The 18,830-nt window shown below is 45.3% G+C and overlaps 1 protein-coding gene across 3 annotated transcripts in view; it reads left to right on the top strand.

Annotated features, from left to right (window-relative positions):
- The window catches only part of LOC146431530 (contactin-4), a 246,066-nt gene that overhangs the window by 13,283 nt on the left and 213,953 nt on the right, over positions 1–18,830 (top strand). Inside the window, exon 1 of one of the 3 annotated variants that reach the window (XM_085072258.1) lies at positions 9,094–9,112. The exons of the other annotated variants lie outside the window; for them this stretch is intronic. The gene's annotated coding sequence lies outside the window, so the exon portion shown is untranslated. Of the gene's footprint in view, positions 1–9,093; positions 9,113–18,830 lie in introns of those variants that run through there. 3 annotated transcript variants of the gene reach the window in all.

Here is an 18,830-nt window from a genome sequence, read left to right as displayed (position 1 = left end):
AGAACTCTGCCCTCCATTATCCAAATAAAAAGGAGGCTAAAACTTTGCTGTAAAAAAAATCCTGTTTTTGTTCAGTTGAACTTCAGTTGATCAGGATCAGAGAGAGGTTTCCATGGTGCACGTGGTTTCCTTTTTCCAAGGAAAACTGTTTTTCCTTTGTGTACTTTTGGTGTTGCTTTCTTGGTCACTGCGCTGCAGGTGTAGCACTCACTCCCCACACCTTGGAGCTCGTGAATGCATTTGCATATTTTAAATCAGCATTAGCAGGGAAAAATCCATGATTTGCCCAGGGCTGCTTATGTTTTTTTTATTTTCTAATGCTGAAATGCAGGTTGTGCTGTGGGATCTGGTCTGATCCAGCAGTCAGCTGTGTTATTTGATAACTTTGGCTATTGATTCCTTGCATCACCTGCTCCTCACTCACTTATTAAATTTCATTTCTGTTCCTTCTCCTTTTGTCAAAGAACAAAATGAAAACCTGGTAGCACTTTCTGGCTTTATTCATTTCCCTTCTCCCTGTTGGAGCTTCATGGATTACATTCACTGTCTGTTTACTGAGCACTTTTTCTCTGTCTTTCTTTTGAACAGGAACATTCTGACTTGAAAACATTAAACTTTTAATAGAGATTATATTAATAATAGGATAATATAGGGCCATAGTTGGGGCTAAGCTTTGTCCAGAGGATACCCCTGGATCCCTGGAGTGTCCAAGACCAGGCTGGATGGGGTTTGAAGCACCCTGGGATGGTGGAAGGTGTCCCTGGCATGGCAGGGGTGGCACTGGATGGGATTTTTTGTCTCTTCCACCCCAAACCATTCCATAATTCCATGATTCCCAACCAGCCAGGATGCACCTGAATTTCCAGCATCACCTTCTGCACCCTTCCCATTTCCTTGGCCCCATGAGTGTAACACAGGGACATTGTGCCCAGCCAGGGACATTCCTGACACCCAGCACTCCTTCCCAGCTCAGGCATGGGCAGGACCTGCCAGGATCCATCCCTTCCCAGTCTGACATCTCATTATTCTTTCCATCCCCTCAGGAGGGAACATGTCAGGGTGTCATCCTGAGATTCTGCTCCTCCTCCCTGACTTCTCCAGGCCATTCCTGTGTGGCTGTTGGGAGGCTGAAGCCTCATCCTGCTCCTCCTTGCCTGCTCTCCCTCTCTCCTGCTCGCTGGAATGTCGCCAGCAGTTGCTTCTTGCATTGTTTCATTGCAGCCCCGTGCCCAAATCCTCCTCTCTTGTTCCGTCTGAAGTAATTAATTAGTCCGATTTCCATTTTTAAATCTAACTCGAGCTCGGGGAAAAAAAATTTGCCAGCCTTGCCAAAGTGCTGACATGTGTTTTACCAGAGATTTGTTAGGAAGGTCTTTAAAAATAATTCCCAGATAAAAGTCGAGTGCAGCGAACAAAACGCTCGGAATAGTCTGAAGTGGTCCTGAATATTTAGTTTGTGTTGATGAATAATGGAGAGTGTGTTCTGCAGGGAAACAGGATGCAAGATTATTATTATTATTACTCATTTTCCTCCAACCCTTTGCCAGGCTCTTGGCTTGGGCCTTGCTGCAGGAGATGCACAGAATCCTGCAGAGCTGTGAGCTCTGGAGGTGAGATTTGGGATAAGATCACCAAACACCTCAGCTCCTGGCTGACCTCACACCTCTACAGAGCTGCCACCTCGGGGGATGTCACCTTTTGGGTCACTGACCATCAGCTCAGTGCTTTCACCCAGCTCCATCACCACTTGCTGGGGCTAAATAGAGAAAAAAAAGTGAGAAATCAGAGAGTGAAGGATATTTTCAAGCTCTGTGTTCACTCTGCAGGTGCTCAGGCAGGGCTGCTCCACGGCTGCCCTCGTTAGACTTGTCCCTTTAAATGACTGTCACCGTGCCCTGACAACACTTAAACCATTACCTCGTTAAATATTGCCTGCTTAAAATACATCTCGGGCTGGTTTGACAAATGGCTTTCTTCAGCTGCGTGTGGAAGGGGAGCTAAATGAGTTAGTAAATGTTAATGTGGCCGTGTTCCTCCCAGATAACCGGCTGCCCTTGGGACAGTATCAATAAGTGGCATTTATATGATATTATGGATGTGTTAATTATGTGTAGACAAAATAATGAGTAAGCAAAGGTCAAGGACAAATGCAGTTCCCGCAGAAAGACGCAGCAGAGAGCTTCTAATATTTAAGTCATTACCATTATTAAATATACAATGTCATTTAAATGATGTGCATTTTCCTCATTGCTTATTTTTAGGCTGCAAACTTCGAGGGGCTGAGCAAATGTTTTGTGCCAAAACTCAGCCCAACTCCAGCAGCAAATAGCTGGGCTGGTTTTCTCCATACTCTGGTGAACTGCCAGGTGGAATTTGGGATTGATTTCCTCTTGGAGATGTAACCTTGTGATGCTTTTCGCTCTAAATTCGAAATGAAGGAAATGGAAACGTGGCCGTGCTTGGCTGTTGAGCTGCTGAACCTTGAAACTCGATGCAAATCAAAACAAAATGCTCTGGAGACCGTAAATACCCAACTTTGCCCCAGCTCACTGCGCTGCTCCCTATCAATGTGCTTTTAAAAAGAACAGAGTTCAGCCTTTGCTTTCCTCCCAGCCACGAGGATAAAGCCCTTTTTGGCAGGGAATCCTCTGAAATCCAGTGGGTTTTGTGACACGAGGCCAGGCTGAACTTTGCTGATCAATACGGCCATTAATTAGAATTAAAGGCTCAGCCGTGATTTTTACTTTTACCCATTGACATCTGGCAAAACAGTTAAAAAGTCAATAAGGGTCTGAAAGTTACTATCAGGTTACTCAGTGAGGAGCAGCAGTGAAGTCTCCTCCATCTCCCAGGAACTCCTCACAGGTGTCTGCAAACATCTCCTCCCAACCAAGATGCTGTTCATGTATGAAATATTCATGTTATGACATCAAACCATGCTGCACATTATTTCAGTGCAGCAGGCCAAAATTAGATCCGCATTTTATTTTGCTTATAAATGCCTGTCAGAGCTGCTAAATCAGTTTGTCTTTGCCGTCTTGAAATGGTGTCAGTTTGAATTTCCTTCACGCTGCATATTGTTTTGGGCAAAGGCACATTCCTTCTCCATCCGAGATGGAGTGCCTTGTGCTGTTTAAATAAAGCTGGAAAAGCCGAATAATTAAGATTATTTTTAAAAAAACCTCCCTGGGGTAGCAGCTTGGCCTTTTTGAGGTGATAGAGAAGCTACCAAGTGCTGGTGCATTGTGATATTTGATTTTCCCCTTGTGCAAGTATCACTTTCTGGATTATTTCATGGTTGTAGGGAGCATAACAAGGTGTCCTGGCCTCTGGTGCTGATGGAAGTAGAGATGAGCTTTGAGAAGAAGGTGATGAAGCTGCACTGAGGAAGACTCAGATGAATCAGTGGTTTTGCTGCCCTGGTCCAGGGGGATCTCTGCATCCTTCCCAGTGGGGCTGAGGAGGAATCAGGGCAGATTCCTGGGGCTGGGCTGAGCTGTCTGAAGGCACAAAGCCCAAGCAGAGCAGCACTGAGCTCCCCCAGCCCACAGCCTGCCAGCTGACAGGTCTGTGACCTCGTCCTTTAACTCAGGAGTCAGGGGAATTCACTCCCTGTTAGCTCCTTTGGCGCTGTGATATCTCAGTCATGCATAAGTAATCTCATCATGGTTATCCTGATGCTAAAAAAAAAAAAAAAAAAAGGAAAAGCTGCTGTCCCCAGTCTAGCAGATATTTACATTAGAAATATCCCATCAGAGGAGCTGTGCATGCTTGAAAACATCCATTATCCTCTCCCTCTCTCCTGGGCTGCTGTCTCTGTGCAGCTCCATCCCTCCAGCATCGCTCCCAGCTGTGCCCCTAGCTCCTGGCTCTGCATGGAGACAGCACAGATCTTCTCAAAGCCTCTTGGCTGCATATTTACCCTTTTTTTTATTATTATTTAAAACCAGCTTTTTAAACTTTAACCTTCCTCCTTTTCCCCTCTGCCCTAAGCGTGCTGCTGAAGTTTTTCATGCCGAAGTGTCGCTGCCTCGTGGGGCTTTTTCCCTGTATTTCCCTAGGTTTTGTAGCATAAATCTTTGGAGGTAATACCAGTGGATTTTGTGAAGTAGGAGGATACAGTTTGTGTAAATTAGGGGTAAATAGTTGGTGTAAAGTGGGGGTACAGAGTTTGCTGGTGTTGCTGTGTTCTTACATTGAATATCACGGTATAATTCACAATACAATAGTGTAATTATTTAATGGATTATGATCCAAACAATGGTAGCCAATGGGGTATAAATGCTCGGGATGACCCTCAGCAGGGGCTGTCCAGGGGATGTCCAGCAGGTCTGGAGCAGGGAGCAGAGGCTGGCAGAGTGGGAACTGGAGAGGAGCTGCAGCAGGTCCTCTGCACCCCCTGTGTCCTCCTGAGGTCCCTGCAGTGTCCCTGGGCCTCCCTGATGTGCTCCCAGCTCTTTTCCAGGACTGTTTTTAAGTTAAAATCCCCTGTGCAAAGCTCCCCCAGCCAAACCCCATGCAGCTCTTCCCTCGTGATGAGCTCCTGTATTTTCCATCAGGAGAAACCTTCCAAAAAGAGGTTTTTTCCAATGATTTCTTGATAGCTGGCACTCTCCTGAATGATTTCTTGTGCAGCAATTGCTCTTCAAGGTGTTTTGCTGTGGTGTCAGCAGCCTTGAGGGTGGTTTGTCACCATTCCCAGCCTGACTGTGGCTCTGGCCTGAGGGTTGGTGTTGTATTTCTTGCTCAGGTCACCCCATTTTTTGTGTGCCTCTGTGTCTTCCTCCTCACCTTTGTGGGGTTTTTTTTGGTCTATTCCTCTGGGGTCTGAGAGTCTTTGAGCTTGAGCAATGTGAGTGAGCTGAGGTGTGTTATAATCCAATGATAAATAGTTAATTTTGGAGGTTTAGGTTGACAGCAAAGCCACCTTGGAGTGTCAGGCTGTGAGACTTTGGTTTCCTTCTCTAATCAGATAAGGAGCAGATATTTCCTGTAAATCCTCCCCCAGTGCTCCAGTCCTACCATTAGAGCATTAAGTCAGATACATGACACCCAATTTCACAGCAATTCCTGAGGAAAAAGCACATTATATTTTTTTAATGGGCTTCCCAGGACTGACTTTGTTTCTTCCTGGTGAATATGAATTCCAGTGAGTTCATCTGAATCCTGACCTTCAAATACACAAAGGTCTGGGGGGTTTGAAGCAAGAATATGGTGTTTAAAATTAGGCTCTCTCCACGTGATTGTTGTCTTCTCTTCCCCTGAAATCCTCGTGGAGTGCAGGAATAAAACTGCTTTAAGTGCTCCAAAATCCGTCTGCGCGTTTATTACGAACCACTTACACCTTGCAGAAATGCTATTTGTGTCAACATGACCTGTGCCAACCTTTTCCTCTCCACATGGCTTTGTCTGGATTGTGTGTTGCCTGTAGGATCATCTCCTCCCTTCATCTCCTTTCCTTCTGATTGCCAAGGAACGCCAGGCAGAGCCCAGGAACTTCTGCTAATGTGCTGCACCAGGCCTTGCTGAGCAACGTGGCTGAATAAATATCCATTGAATAATTCTGGGAAGAATGCATTCAGATTCTTTTTATTTTGATTTATGTTCTATCTTCCTACCTGTGCATCTCCGAGAGTAATTGCCAGTTTTCGCCTCCTACGGAGAGATATAATAGAGCTGAAGAATAAGTAAAATGTGCTCTGTTTCTCTCTCTCTCTCTCCCTTTTGTAAGGGAGCCTTTATATTCTCAGCCATGCACACACTCACAATTTGCAAACTGAGAATCAGCACCTCGTTCCCAGCTGGCCTTGCTGGGAGAAGCTCTGTGGATGTTTCCTGTGTCCCTTGTCCTGGTGGCACTGCCAGCACAGGGAGACCTGGACAGTCAGCCACTCCCCTGAGCGACATCTGACACCTTAGGGTTTTAGCTTCTCTATTTTCCATGTGTCTGTAACCCTGTAATTCTTTAGTGCAGAACTCTGGGCTCCATACAGAGTGCTAAGCTGCTGTTCTCTCATTTTTAGACAAAGCAATTCCTCTCTAAGCTCGAACCTCAAAAACACCTCACAGGCTCAGTGAGGAAGATATGGAAACAGCACTGAACTGGGGGGAGCAAACTTGGAGTAATTGGCTTCATTAGCTGAAGCTATAATTGGAGGATTAAACCTCGATATGATAATGGACAAAACTTATAAAGTATGAAAAACTCATGACCTTATAAAAAACTTATAAAGTATGAAAAACCCATGTCCATTTTGGGTGTAGCCCCTAGGTGAGCTGTGAGTGCCCTAAATGCACTTGAAGGCCCTTCAATAAATTTAACTGCTTTTTATTCTCTGAACACTGTCTAGCCTGTTTTGGGTAAGTCCATCAGGCATCCCCAGCACTTGGCTCTCCAGGATCACCACATCGTGTCCCCAGGATGGGTGGCAGATCCTCTGTGTCACCTGGCAGAGCTGCAGGGAGGGGTGGCTGCTGTGGGGACAGCTCTGTGTGCTGCTGCAGTGCAGGGTGAGATCTGAGAGCTCTCCTGTCGCTGCCCTGCAGGGCCCTTGGCTTCATCTCGACAATAATAAGGTCACCGAGGGGCAGCAGAGCTTTCCATCAATTAGTGCAGCCATGCTTCTAACGAGCCACGGCTAATCACACATGTTTAACCCCCAGGTGACACAGCCCAGAGAGCTGGGTGACCTGCAGGTCCCACAGACGCTAATTCTGTGTTTTGTAAGCAAAAAGTGTCACATGAATAGAGATTTCCAGTTGAGCAGCCTCTTGTGCACTGAGGTTCCTCCCTGGGTGTAACAGACTGCACAGGACAGCAGTCCCATGGTATGGGATGGTTTGGGGTGGAAGGACCTTAAATCCCATCCGGTGCCACCCCAGCCATGGCAGGGACACCTCACACTGTCCCATGCTGCTCCAAGCCCTGTCCAGCCTGGCCTTGGTCTTCCCCCTGACCCCTTGAGGCAATGAAGCCTTTTCTTGTCAGCCTTTCCTTTCCCCATCAAGCATAAAACAAGCTCAGGGTGACCTGAGGTGCTGCTCACTGTGGGCTTTTCTCAGATTTCTCCTTCCCTGTGATCACCAACATTGGAATCTCAGCTGGTGGGGACTCTCATCCTCTGTCTGCCTCTGCAGGGTTAGGTCAGGCTTAGTTTAGATTTTGCATTTGATCTCAGTTCAGCTCCCTGCAGCATCGAGGTACAGCCTGACCTGAGCACCTTTGATGACCATTCCAACTCAGGATATTCTGTGAAGATCCCCCTGGTTTGGGCTTGGAGGGGTGTGGTGGTAAAGCTGTGGCAGAGGGGAAAATGCTCACATGCCAGAATTTTCAAAGCTGCTGGAGCATTTGGTTTGGATTTATAAATTGCTGGGAAAAAAAACCCAAAAAGAGTAACACGGTTATAGTTTGAAATAACAACTTTTCTCCCAACAGAATGGCATGTTATGTGAGCCCACGATAATCCTGCATCATTGTGGCTCCCAGCAGGAAAAAAAATAGGCATAAAATTACCATTCTGCTTGAAATTCACTCTCTGAACACCCTGACAATCCTGAAGAGCTCATATAGGGATGAATTCAGTGCTGCTTAAGCAAGAGATTCCTCCAGATTGTCCAGTCTTTAAGCACTTTCCACTGGATCTCTTCATGTTGCAAATCTGTGAAGCATTCCTGTGTCATTGTGGGGTGTAAAAACCTCAGGAACAATTAAGACCTCGGTTTCTAATGACCCTTCAGGCACCATTTTTACCTTTCTTGAGGAAATAATAAAAGATTAGCCATTCAGACTACCAAATTGGCCTCTTTTTGCACGGCAGTTGTAGTTTTAATCAGTACATGCCTTAACAACCCTAGGAGGAATTCATTATTTCTGTAGCCACAGCATGGTGTCCTTTCTCCTTCCACTTGGACTACATTTCTTGCCATTTGCAGGACAAAGTTCGGAAAGTTTAATTACAGAATGAAAAAGAAAGGGTCATAACGCAGAAAGCAAAAAAAAAAAAAAATCCCAAATCTTGTAGATTTATGTTAAAGTTCCTTTAAATGGTTGAGGTTGGCCATGATATTCTGAGAGATTATATGAAAGTACAGGTTGCTATTCTCTTCCTCCATTGTGTTGCCACATAACTGCCTAATTTGTCATTAATTAAGTGTTAAATTATCTGCAGGACTCCTGGCTTTTAGGTCAGGGGCATTTAAACCCAACTGTCCCCTCATCAGTGGTGACAGCAGGGCTAAAACCAAGGCTTGGCTCAGGATTAGTGACCACAGAGCCGAGCCTAGAACTGCTCCACGTCACCCCAAACCAGCCAACCAGCCTCAGAATGAGTAACAAAACCCATCCTCAGTGCGGGAAGGAATAAACATCATTACAAGGTCAGCGCTGCTAAATTGCCATCCTCACTGTATTATCAGAAAGTAATGAGAAACACCTTCAACCTCAAAGAGAAGTCAATAGGAAATCAGCAAACAGCCGCTGCAGACATCCTTTTTTTTCCAGCAGCGAGCAGGGATGAGGTCTGGGATAACACAAACACACCCAGGCACGCACAACCTTTAAGGAAAGGACAAACACATCCCAGTAATCAGCAAAGCCACCCACCGCTGTTATTTTATGAATAGATGGTAGATTTGCCTTCTGCATGTTGGCGAAATAATGAAAAAATCCCGGGATTTTGAAGGCGTAAAATTGCAGACAATTTATGTTTATAGCTGGAGACGGTCACACAAGTGAAAAGTAAATTGAGTGCCGGATGGAGCTAAGAGGAGAGGGAATCAGAAATGCGGGGGGAGATGAGGGTGTGGAAATTTCTCTCTCCAGAGCTAATCAGAACGAAGTGTCCTATTGCCAGCAGCGTGGAGAGCATCCCGGATAACAGACAGCGATGGGAATTACGGGATAATTATGTCGGAAATAACAGCAAAGGAGGCGTGTGCTGACTCAGAGCACTGTCACCTGCCTGCCTTTGTCACCCCGCTGGGTGCCCAGTGCCACCTGTGGTGTCACTTTGTCCCTCTCGATGGATGGAGGAGAAAGTCGGGGATTAACTCAGCCTCGCGCCTAACACCCGATGCAGCATTCCGAATGTAATCGCTCTAATTTGCAATGGTAAACCTCCCGTTATCAATTAATTTACATTGTACAAGGAGCTATCTGATTATCTTGGTGCGGGCGCTGTATTTACGCTGCGATTTAATTGTGAGTAATTAGCACGTAATTGCGGAGGGCTATTTATAGCCGCTAAAGAAAGGGGTGTATTTATGTGGAGTTAAAATAATTGCAATCGAGAGCAAATCTTTTGACTTTCCCTCCTTCTGGATGTGTCTAACAGTCTGTCTGGCCAGAATTGCTGTTGTCGGGGCAAAGCTGGGACTCCTTGGCATGGGTTTTGGTTGGCTTTCCGCAAGATCAGAAGTTTTGATTTTGGCCCGTGTTCCTTTTCCATTTTTAAAATATTTTCTCTGCCTCCTAATCCCACCCTGCCCTGCCTTAAAAAGGGGTTTGTCCCAGGGCTGGGTGTGCAGAGGATAAATCCCGGTGAGCTGGTGACCTCCGTGCCTGGCATGGATGAACGCTCCCTGCAGCGGCTCCAACACAAAATATTACCCTATTACAGTAATTCCTGCTCAGGGTGTGCTTTATGAATGCCATCAAGGGCAATGGTGGCTTTCATGTCCAGCACTCGTGATGATGATTTTATTCCCCTCGCTGCCATCCTCAGCCCTCCATCACCTCTCTCAGACTCTGCTTTACAGCCATTAGAATTTGTCCTTTTAAAAGAAATGCAGTGTTTTCCGAGCACTGGCATTACAGGTGAGCTGGGATTTCTAGCAGAGGGGTTTTGTCCTCCCCAGGTAGAGCAGGCAGCACTGGGAAAGATGGGATGAGGCTGCTGGGAAGGGCTGGGATGGAGAGGGGAGATGGATGGATGGATAGAGAGATAAGTAGAGGGATAGATAGATAGATAGATAGATAGATAGATAGATATAGATAGATAGATAGATAGATAGATGATAGATAGATATAGATAGATAGATAGGTGATAGATAGATAGATAGATAGATAGATAGATATAGATAGATAGATAGATAGATAGATATAGATAGATAGATAGATAGATAGATAGACAGACGATGCCCCATGCTGCTGCTTGCTCAAGGCCACTTCATGAGCGTTTGGGGCTCTCTGATCTGCAGGTCTGGGAGAGAATTTGGGATTCATGAAGGAGCTCTGAGCAGCTCCAAGGAGATCTCGTGGATGGTCTCTGTCTCCTGTTGGGCTGGAGCTGCAAGGCCTGGGTAATGAGGGGCTTTGCTCTGCTTTAGCTGCTGAGACCCCTGAGTTTGAAAGGATTTTAGCTCTGCTCAAAGGAGAGAATCTTTTCCCTGCTCAGTGCTGCTTCTGCATTCAGCAGAAGAGCTCCATGGTCAGATTCCCATTGTCCAGGAATGCAATGCCATGGCAATATCTCCCTGTAGGGCTGATGGAGCAGCTCCAGGAGGTGCCTCTCCTGTCCCACCCAAATCATCAATGGAACCAACTTCCTTTAGACACTTGGGCTGTTTCCCTGTGACTTGATCCATTGCTCAAAGCTCTGGGGATGGCCAGGCAGGAGTTTTTTTCCCCAAAAGAACCCCCTGACACCCTTCACTCCTCCTCTGAGATGGCCCAGAGCAAATCATGAGCTGCTCTGCCTTTGGGGATTGAACATCCTCATTGTTGCACAGATGTGATGGAGTTCACGTGATCAGTGTTTTCATCCAGATGTGCTGATAGTCTGCTGGGGGAAAAAAATTGGGTTTGTTCATCAAAATAAAATGGCACAAAATGGCCACAAAGGCAGGTGAGACTCAGGCTCGTGGCTCTCATTCCCCAATCCCTGAGCATCCCACGGAATGCTGGCTCAGGAGGAGGTTTCTGTGTATTAGGGAGTTTATGACCTGTATAAAAATGTCAAGTCCAACAGCTGCCTGCTAAATAATTCAGCATATTGATAGGATGATGACTTTGAAGATGGAGATGTTGGACTTAACTCTTTGCAGAGGAGCAGGGAGGGGAAGTGGATGTGCTGCACTGGGCTCCAGCTGGGTCCTGGCAGGATCCCTGGTGTTCCACAGCACCTCTGAGCAGGAGACTCGTGTGGAATGAAAAGTGGGAGATAGGATTGATTGGACACTGATGGGGATTTAAAATTAAGGGCATTTTTTAGAAGAACCTCAAAATTTCAGAAAAAAAAAAAAGTTACTCTCTGAATACTCAAACTTTTTCGTTTTGAGAAGGAAAAAATATAACCAAATTTTTTTTTTTTTTTGAGGAAAAACACTTGTCAAAATCAAAACTCTTATAAAACCTTCATTCTCCTGAAGACATTTGTAGAAAAATATTGAGCTGCCCTGATTTTTTTTCTCTTGAGCACTTTCTAGCCAGCTTTGTTGCAGTAATAGAGACTTCAGAGCAAAAGGCAGAGTCTGATTTATTTAGATGTAACAAAACTGCTTGGTGGCTTTCTGCTTTACCTCTGAGCTTCACTTAACCCCAGGCTCTAGTTAAATACATTATTTAAGAGATACCAGGAACAAAGGGGGAAAAAAACCTTGAATTTTTGAAAGTTTCCAGTGTCTGAGTGTTTGTCTTGACAGAGCTGAATGTCTCAGCTTGTTTCATGTGGGATATTTATAAAGATGCACACAATGTATTTATATTTGTGTAATGTGAAAAATAGATTTATGCCACCTCAAAGGGTCCTCATTACTTTGTGAAGCAACATATTTGCTTGAATGCATACTTAGGTAATGTCACACTTTCTGTAGATACCTTGAACAGCAAAGTTCCTATTTCTTTGTAAGAAATAAATTGTGACTTTGTACTGATTTTCCCCCCAAAGCAGAAGTGGTTTTGAAGTTCGGTGGGTTTTGGGGTTTTTTTTTTTGATTTTTGGTTGTTTGTTGTTGTTTTGGGGGGTTTTTTGGTTTTGTTTTTTGGGTTTTTTTGAGATTGCTGGTGCTTTGCCAGTATTGAGAGCTCTGTATGGGAATTTCCACAGCCAGCCTGGATCCCCTAAATATCAGTGGGATCCCAATGGGACTTTGTGCTCTGTCCTGCCCATGGCAGGGGGCTGGGATGAGCTGATTTAGGGTCCTTCCAGCCCCATCCATTTTGAGCTCCTGGAGTTTGGGTTTCTCTTAGAGCAGTTGTTGACCACATAACGTGGTTGGCTGAGTTTCCATCCTGCTTTGTGGACTCAGAGCTGCCAAGTTCCCTTTCTGCCCTTCACATACAGGATTTTGGCTGCTCTCGAGGGGTGATTTGTGATCCTCAAGCAAGTCTGGGATTCCCAACTCTCCTCCTTGCCTGTGATCTCCTTTTCCCACCCCATGGGCTGCAGTGATTTAAGAGCATCACCCCAGGAAAAGGAAGCTGCTGGGAGCCTTGGAAAAGTCTGTCACCCTCAGAGTGTTCTTCCTGCTGAAATTGGTTGAGTTTTAGCTTTGGGTACGAAAGGATCAGGGCAGGAGTGCTTGGTGCTGGGAAGAGAAAAGAGCTGAGCAGCTAAAGATCAAGAAATCCTGGGCTTTCAAACTGGTTTAAAATGGGGCTGGTACTAAAATAATCTGAGAACTTGGGATTGTAGAAATCCTGAGGTGGAAGAAACTCATAGAGATCATCAAATGCAGCTTCTGGCCCTGAAGAGCCCCAGGAATGTCCCTGCCTGATCCATCTGCAGCTTTAGTCCCCATGGAAGATGCTGCCCAAGAAGGGTGCAAACACCCCTGGGCTGCTTCAGACCCCAAATTATCTCTGTCCCCATGGCCAGACTGATGGCTCTGAAGGGGAAACTGGCAATCTGATCTATCTGCAGCATAAATTGTGTTCCAATGAAAGGAAAGGAGAGTAATTTATACGCGTATTAAAAAAGAACAAAAGTATTTTGGCAAATCCTATGCTTATTTATGTTTCCCTTTCTTTTTCTCTAATTTTCCCTGAAAATAATCCTGCTTATTCATGATGTGCTGCAATAATTGAGCTCCTGGAGGGAGAGGAGGGGGGAGAAAAAACTCCCCCTATGACTTACGACTCGAGCCCAGTTCTGTTTTGACAGATGTCAAGGCTGGGGAGCTGAGCTGTTCTGCTGTTGGTTTGAAAAGGCCTCAGAATCACTGGGATGCAGACTAATGCCTTGCTGTGCTCCTCAGTGTGGATAGATTACATTACAACCCAGGTTTTCCTTGATTTTTTTATCCCCCTGGTCATAATCTACTGCCTCTGAGAGAATAAATAGAGGAAATACTCTCTGCTTCTTTTGCAAGGTGTTGCTGCAGGAGTTGGAGCTTGAAGGGAGGTAACTTCCTGCAGGACACAAAATCACTCATGGTCTGTTGGTGTTTTCGTGGAAATTCAGGAAAATATTACTTAAATGAGGAGAAATCTGAAGGAAGTAATTTACTTCTGTCCATTAAGCTCCTCTGATTTTGCAGTTAATATTCAGAGTGCTGGTTGTGGGTGATAAATGCACCTGGCCTTCACTAAAATCTCTTGGTTTTAATGAGAGTTTTGGAAGTATTTTAGACTCATTGTCTATTTTTTTGTCAAATTATGTGATTTGTCCATTAAATAGATGACGCTAAACTAAATAAATGGATTTTCTGGGTTTTCATCTTCATGTGCTGCTTGTGCTTGTCACAGAGAGGGGACAGTCCCTTCTCTGCCACCTTTGTGGTTTATTTCAGATGGGCTGGGGGGAAAAAATGAAGTCAAAACTTCCTTTCTGGGTTTGTTCTCACAGGTTTTTGGCTTGAACTCACCTTTAGTTGCTGCCTGTTGCTCCCAAACACTGAGATTTTGTCACATTGAGAACCTGCAAATCTTTGGGACTTTCTAGCCCAGGGTTGCAAGCTTTGATTTTCTTTTTTTTTTTTTTTGTGTTACCATTGTCATCTCTCTGCTCACCCAACTTTGATCCCCACTGGTGGAGCAGAGCAATACAAAGTCACATCTCCTCCTCATCCTGTTGCTCTTTCACATGAAGGAGAGGGGCTGAGCCCCTGGAAATGTCTGGTTTGTGGCTGATTTTTGTGGCCACATTACACTTCCAACCCCTCTGCAGCCTCCCAGTGCCTCTTCACTGCCTGACCTACTTGTGCAACTTCTCAGCAACTCTTCAAAGAAACCAACTTGGAAAGCAGTAAACCTTGGGGTTTTTTTTTTATTTTTTTGGGGTTTTTTTTTTTTTTTTTTTTGGAGAACATGGTGCTGAGGGAGGATGTGGGCGATCTGAAATGTCTTCGGGTTTGCAAGGACAAGGAACAAATTAAGCAGGAGAAAAACAAACAATTTAATGGTGATGGAGCTGTAGCTCCAGCGAGGAGAGACTGTGGGCGTTGAGATCCATTTTCTCTCGCTGCACAAGATGATTCCTCACCACAGAAGGTCATCAACATCTCACTGCCGAGCGCTCGGAAGATAATTTTTGCAAAAAAGTTGGAAATGTTTTATTAGCAGGAAATATCTGAGGCCTTCGTTTACAGCAATCAGGGGACTGGGTGAATTCCTGCCTTAGCTTGCAAATAAGCACTGAATTGTCAGCTCAGATGAGAACTGAATGGGAAAACCTGGGAAACGAGCTGTCAGGGCTGCTAATTGTTATGTGTTGTGTAGACATTAATTACTCAGAGCCTGATTTGTTTTTTTTTATCAGTGACCTTTCTTGTTTGGTGCTTTGTAATTGGTTGCAGGTGATGAGAGAGATTTCTGATCACTTGTAATTTTTGCTTCTGGCACTTCAATCCCAGTAAGAAAATATTGAATAGCATGGAGTGATGGGAACAGAAATGAGCTGGGTGAGTTCTGCTCAAGCTCTCCTGCCAAGGTGTGACATTGGACAATTCTGCCCTGGGCCATCAGCTCAGACAGCCTTTGGCCAAGCAGGAAGGGCAGAAATACAGAATTTTGAGAGGTTTTTATCAAGCTGTGGTGGGATTTTCTGGCTCATGGGTTTGGGATGGCTTGGGGAGCTCCCACAGCCTCAGCTCCCTGCAGACAAGGAGTGAAGTTGGGTTTTGTGCAGCTGCAGAGCTGCTGCACTGACACCTCAGTAAAAATTAAGATTATAAACCTGCATCTTGTGGGGATGGTGACTCAAATGAGGTTGTTTCCTCAAGAGGAGTTGGTGTAACCCATCCCCTTCTGCTCTTGGAAAATGAAATGAAGATGTTTCATGTCAGTGGCAAAAAGCACAAGCCCAGAGTGTGACTGTCTCAGAGGAGAATTGTCCCTTTGTGTCACCAAAGGCTGACAAGATCAGCTGCAATAACCTTTGGGAAGCTGATGGGCTGGATGCAAATGAGGAGAGGATCTCTTCATCAGCAGTTTGGAGAGGCAGAGGCATCGCTCAGACAATGAGAACCAATTTAATTTGTGTCATTACTCTGCATTTAAAGCAGGAGGGTGATGAACACATCATCCTCTCCCAGTGCAGCCTCCAGGAGTTATCCTGGGAGTTTTCCTGATGCATGGACTCTGCTCCTGGGTCTCTGCAGGAAAACAGCTTTGGGAGAACATCTTTCAAACAGGTGCCTCTTCTCTGTGCAGTCAGAGTTTCTCTGAAGGAGGAGGAAAAGCCATTTAAAGCAGCAGGAGACAATTTTAAGGGTTATGCACCTTACAAGTTCAATTTAGGTATCAGCTGGTGGATCCCTTTGACCTGCATGGCTGCAGAGTGATAATAAATCTACAGAATTTCTACTAGAATTCTTTGGAGAGATTGTCAAAGAAATCTCAGTGTTTTCATTTGTGAAACAAATGACAACAAACAAATGGAATTGTAAAGGCTGAAAATCCAATATAAATTTGTAACGCTCATCCCCACTTGATGAGACCAAATAGCAGCTTGAAATATTTATTTTTTTCACTTTTTTTTTGGTTAGAATAAATCACACAAGATCTCTATTTTGACAGCATTTTGCTTGGAAGTTAAACCCCTCAGTCGCTGGGAGAGCTGTGCTGGGAGTTAGGCTGCTGGAGTTTTTTCTTCAGGAGATAGATAACACTTGCAGAATGATTTTGGCTGACTCACTAAACAGTGCTCAAATGCACAGGAAATGCTTCTGCACGTGGGATTTATATTTCAGCTCCAGAAAACTGTGTCTGTTCCTTTGAGCTCCCATAATCAATCCATTGTGCTGCTAACACTGCTGGGATGGGTGAGCAGGAGGAGAGCCAGGGAGGCTGGGGAAGGGCTGGGCTGTGTCTGGGCTGCAGCTGGGGGATGATGCTGATCCAGGTGGTAACAATCCAGAGTTAACATCCTCTGGCTTTGTTTTTGAGGTGGCAGCAGAACCAGGGTTGGGGCAGAGCTGGGTGGGTGTGGATTTTGCTCTGAGGAGTGAACAGGGATGGATGGGAAGAGCTTCCCTCCTGAAGGCTGCTGGAAATGAAGAGAAGAACAGGTTCAGATCACTTGATTATTTATTAACATTTATTAATAAGTCTGTAGTCCACAGGATTGTGGTTCTTGTGTTCCTTTAGCTTAAGTGAAGAATATTGTATTGATAGGAAGTGAATAATGCTTTTATAGGATTGGAAGGTTTGGAAGTTCATAGAATAGAAAATTCCACAGAAAACAGGAGGAGGAAAAGCTCTTTACAGTGTACAGGAGTTGAGATAAAGACAAATCTGCAGTCTGAGGGCTTCTGGAGTGATTCATTTGAGACTGAAGCAAAGCAGAGATGCAAAATCTCAGAGTTCCTTATTTAATCCAGTTAAAAGCAGTGAATTTGGAACACAGGACAAGTCTATGGTCTGGCAGGCAATGCAGGGCAGTGCCAGAGGAGGCTGAGTCCATAAACCCAAACCCAGAACAGAGCCAGGGACTGTGGAGAGATGAAAATAACCAGAAAATGAGCTGTTGTGTGTTTGAAGTGACCAAGGGAAGATTTTGGGCTGAGCAATCCCAGCCTGCTGCTCAGTGCTGTTCCTGTCCTGGGCCAGGCTTGCTTTGCTCCCCAGGGAAACAGCAATTCCCCTTCCCTGCAGCCTCATCTGCAGCTGCTCCGAGGAAAGGTGCAGCAGGAATGTCAGGATTTGCATATTATGCTAATCAACTTCCAGGTGGGAAATGCACCTCGAGTTTCCCTGGGAATGCTGCTTTCAGCCCAGTCTGCATTAGTTGGTGTCGATATGAACTCGGAGTGTGATGTATGGATTTGTGCTGCCAGAAATGAGGGTTCAGCACTTCTCCAGCCTCCCATCAGTGCTCCCCGCTGCCAGCTCCCAAAGAACTGCCTCCATAAAAAAAAAAAAAAAAAAGCAGAATTTTTCTGGGCAAACACACAGTATTGCTGTGAAATGAATCCTCTCCATTTTTATTTTCTCTCCTTAAGTCATTTTTTTCCCCCCTTGAAGAATGTGCTGTTCCTTTACATGAAATGAGGCTTGCACAAAACAGAGGTTCTTTTTAGGATTTTTTGGAAGTTACAGCTTCAACAACGACTGCAGTGGTGACTGGGGAGCTGCACTAAAAGAGTGTTGTTGCCTTTTCCTTTGGAGACAACTTCCTCTCCGTGTTCTGAAGTTGTTTCATTTTTTCAAAGCCTTCTGTTGACAAGGGATGTAGAGAATCCTGAACCTGCTAAATTCAGTTTTTATGTGCTGTCTCCTGTAGTGTCACCTAAGGGAGGAGCACAGTCTGCTCCCCTCAATAACTATTCCAGGCTGTTTTTCACTGGGTTTAAGGTTTGTGTTTGAATTCATGGCAAGCTCTGGCCAAACCCTCCAGGCTAGGGGAGGTTTCTTTGTTATTTAGCAAAATTGCTTGGGCACTGCGGATGTTTGAGGGGAGTGTGATTTAAATACTGTAGGTTTTCCAGCCTGGAGGTTCAGGTTCAGTGCTGCTGGTGACAATAATATGCAGTTAATTTAATCACAGTCTCCAACACAGAATTGTTAAGGTTGGAAAAGCCCTATAAGAAGAATCCAAACATTAACCCAACTCTGCCCCATCACCACCTGAGCTCCAAACCTGCAGGTTTTATGGTTTTTAGGTTTATGGACAGCAGTGTTCAGCTCCTTGGAATCACTGTGGGATGAAACACTGTGCTGAAAGCAGAATATTCTGAATTTGCCTCCTCCCTGCTTTGAGTCAATCTCTCTCTGCCAAGGCAGAGTGTTGAAAGAAACTGTCCACAGCAGTGTTCCTGTGGTTGGAAGCTGCAGTTCCTGAAGGATTTGAGTAGCTAAATGCTGCTGGCTTGATGTGCCAAGCAGCCAGAAGTCAGAATGTGGAGCTTTTTCAACCACTCCCTCACCTCTTCCTTCTACTCCAAAATGCTGAGGTATCCCAAGTAGTTGATGAGCATATGGGAGATGAGATTTGTGCTTGGGTGACTCTCCAGCCACCGTGAGCTCCAGCAGGAGAGAGCAGCAAGGAGCTTCATAGTAACTGCATTTGCTGGGGGTGTGGGGGAAGAGAGGAATGAAGATTTGCTCCAGAGTCTCCCACGTAGGCTCCAAAAAAAAGCCACCCGCGCTCGGTTCTGCACACAAGCATGACAGGGATGGAAAAACAAAAGCCCCAAGAGCAGCTCTGAGGGTTGTGCATGGCAGGTGTTCTGTGAGACACCTCTTGTGCCTTGGCTCCCAGCCCTGCCTGCCCACGGCAGCTCAGGGGGACTTGGGAGTCAGATGGGCTCCAAAGCTTGTGGTGCTGAGGCAACCAGGCTTTTCAAAGTCAAAAACTGCAGTTTTTTTCCTTTGTTTTCAGCAGCAAGGGTTGGCTTCGTAGGTGTCTAAAAATATGTAGCAACGTCGGTGTTGGAGCTTTGCTTAACTT

Source organism: Lichenostomus cassidix, chromosome 12, assembly GCF_008360975.1.
Source record: "Lichenostomus cassidix isolate B80296 chromosome 12, HeHo_3.0, whole genome shotgun sequence".
Classification (NCBI taxonomy): domain Eukaryota; kingdom Metazoa; phylum Chordata; class Aves; order Passeriformes; family Meliphagidae; genus Lichenostomus; species Lichenostomus cassidix.
Note: the sequence above shows the minus strand (reverse complement) of the source record. Positions and strands in the feature narration are given on the sequence as shown.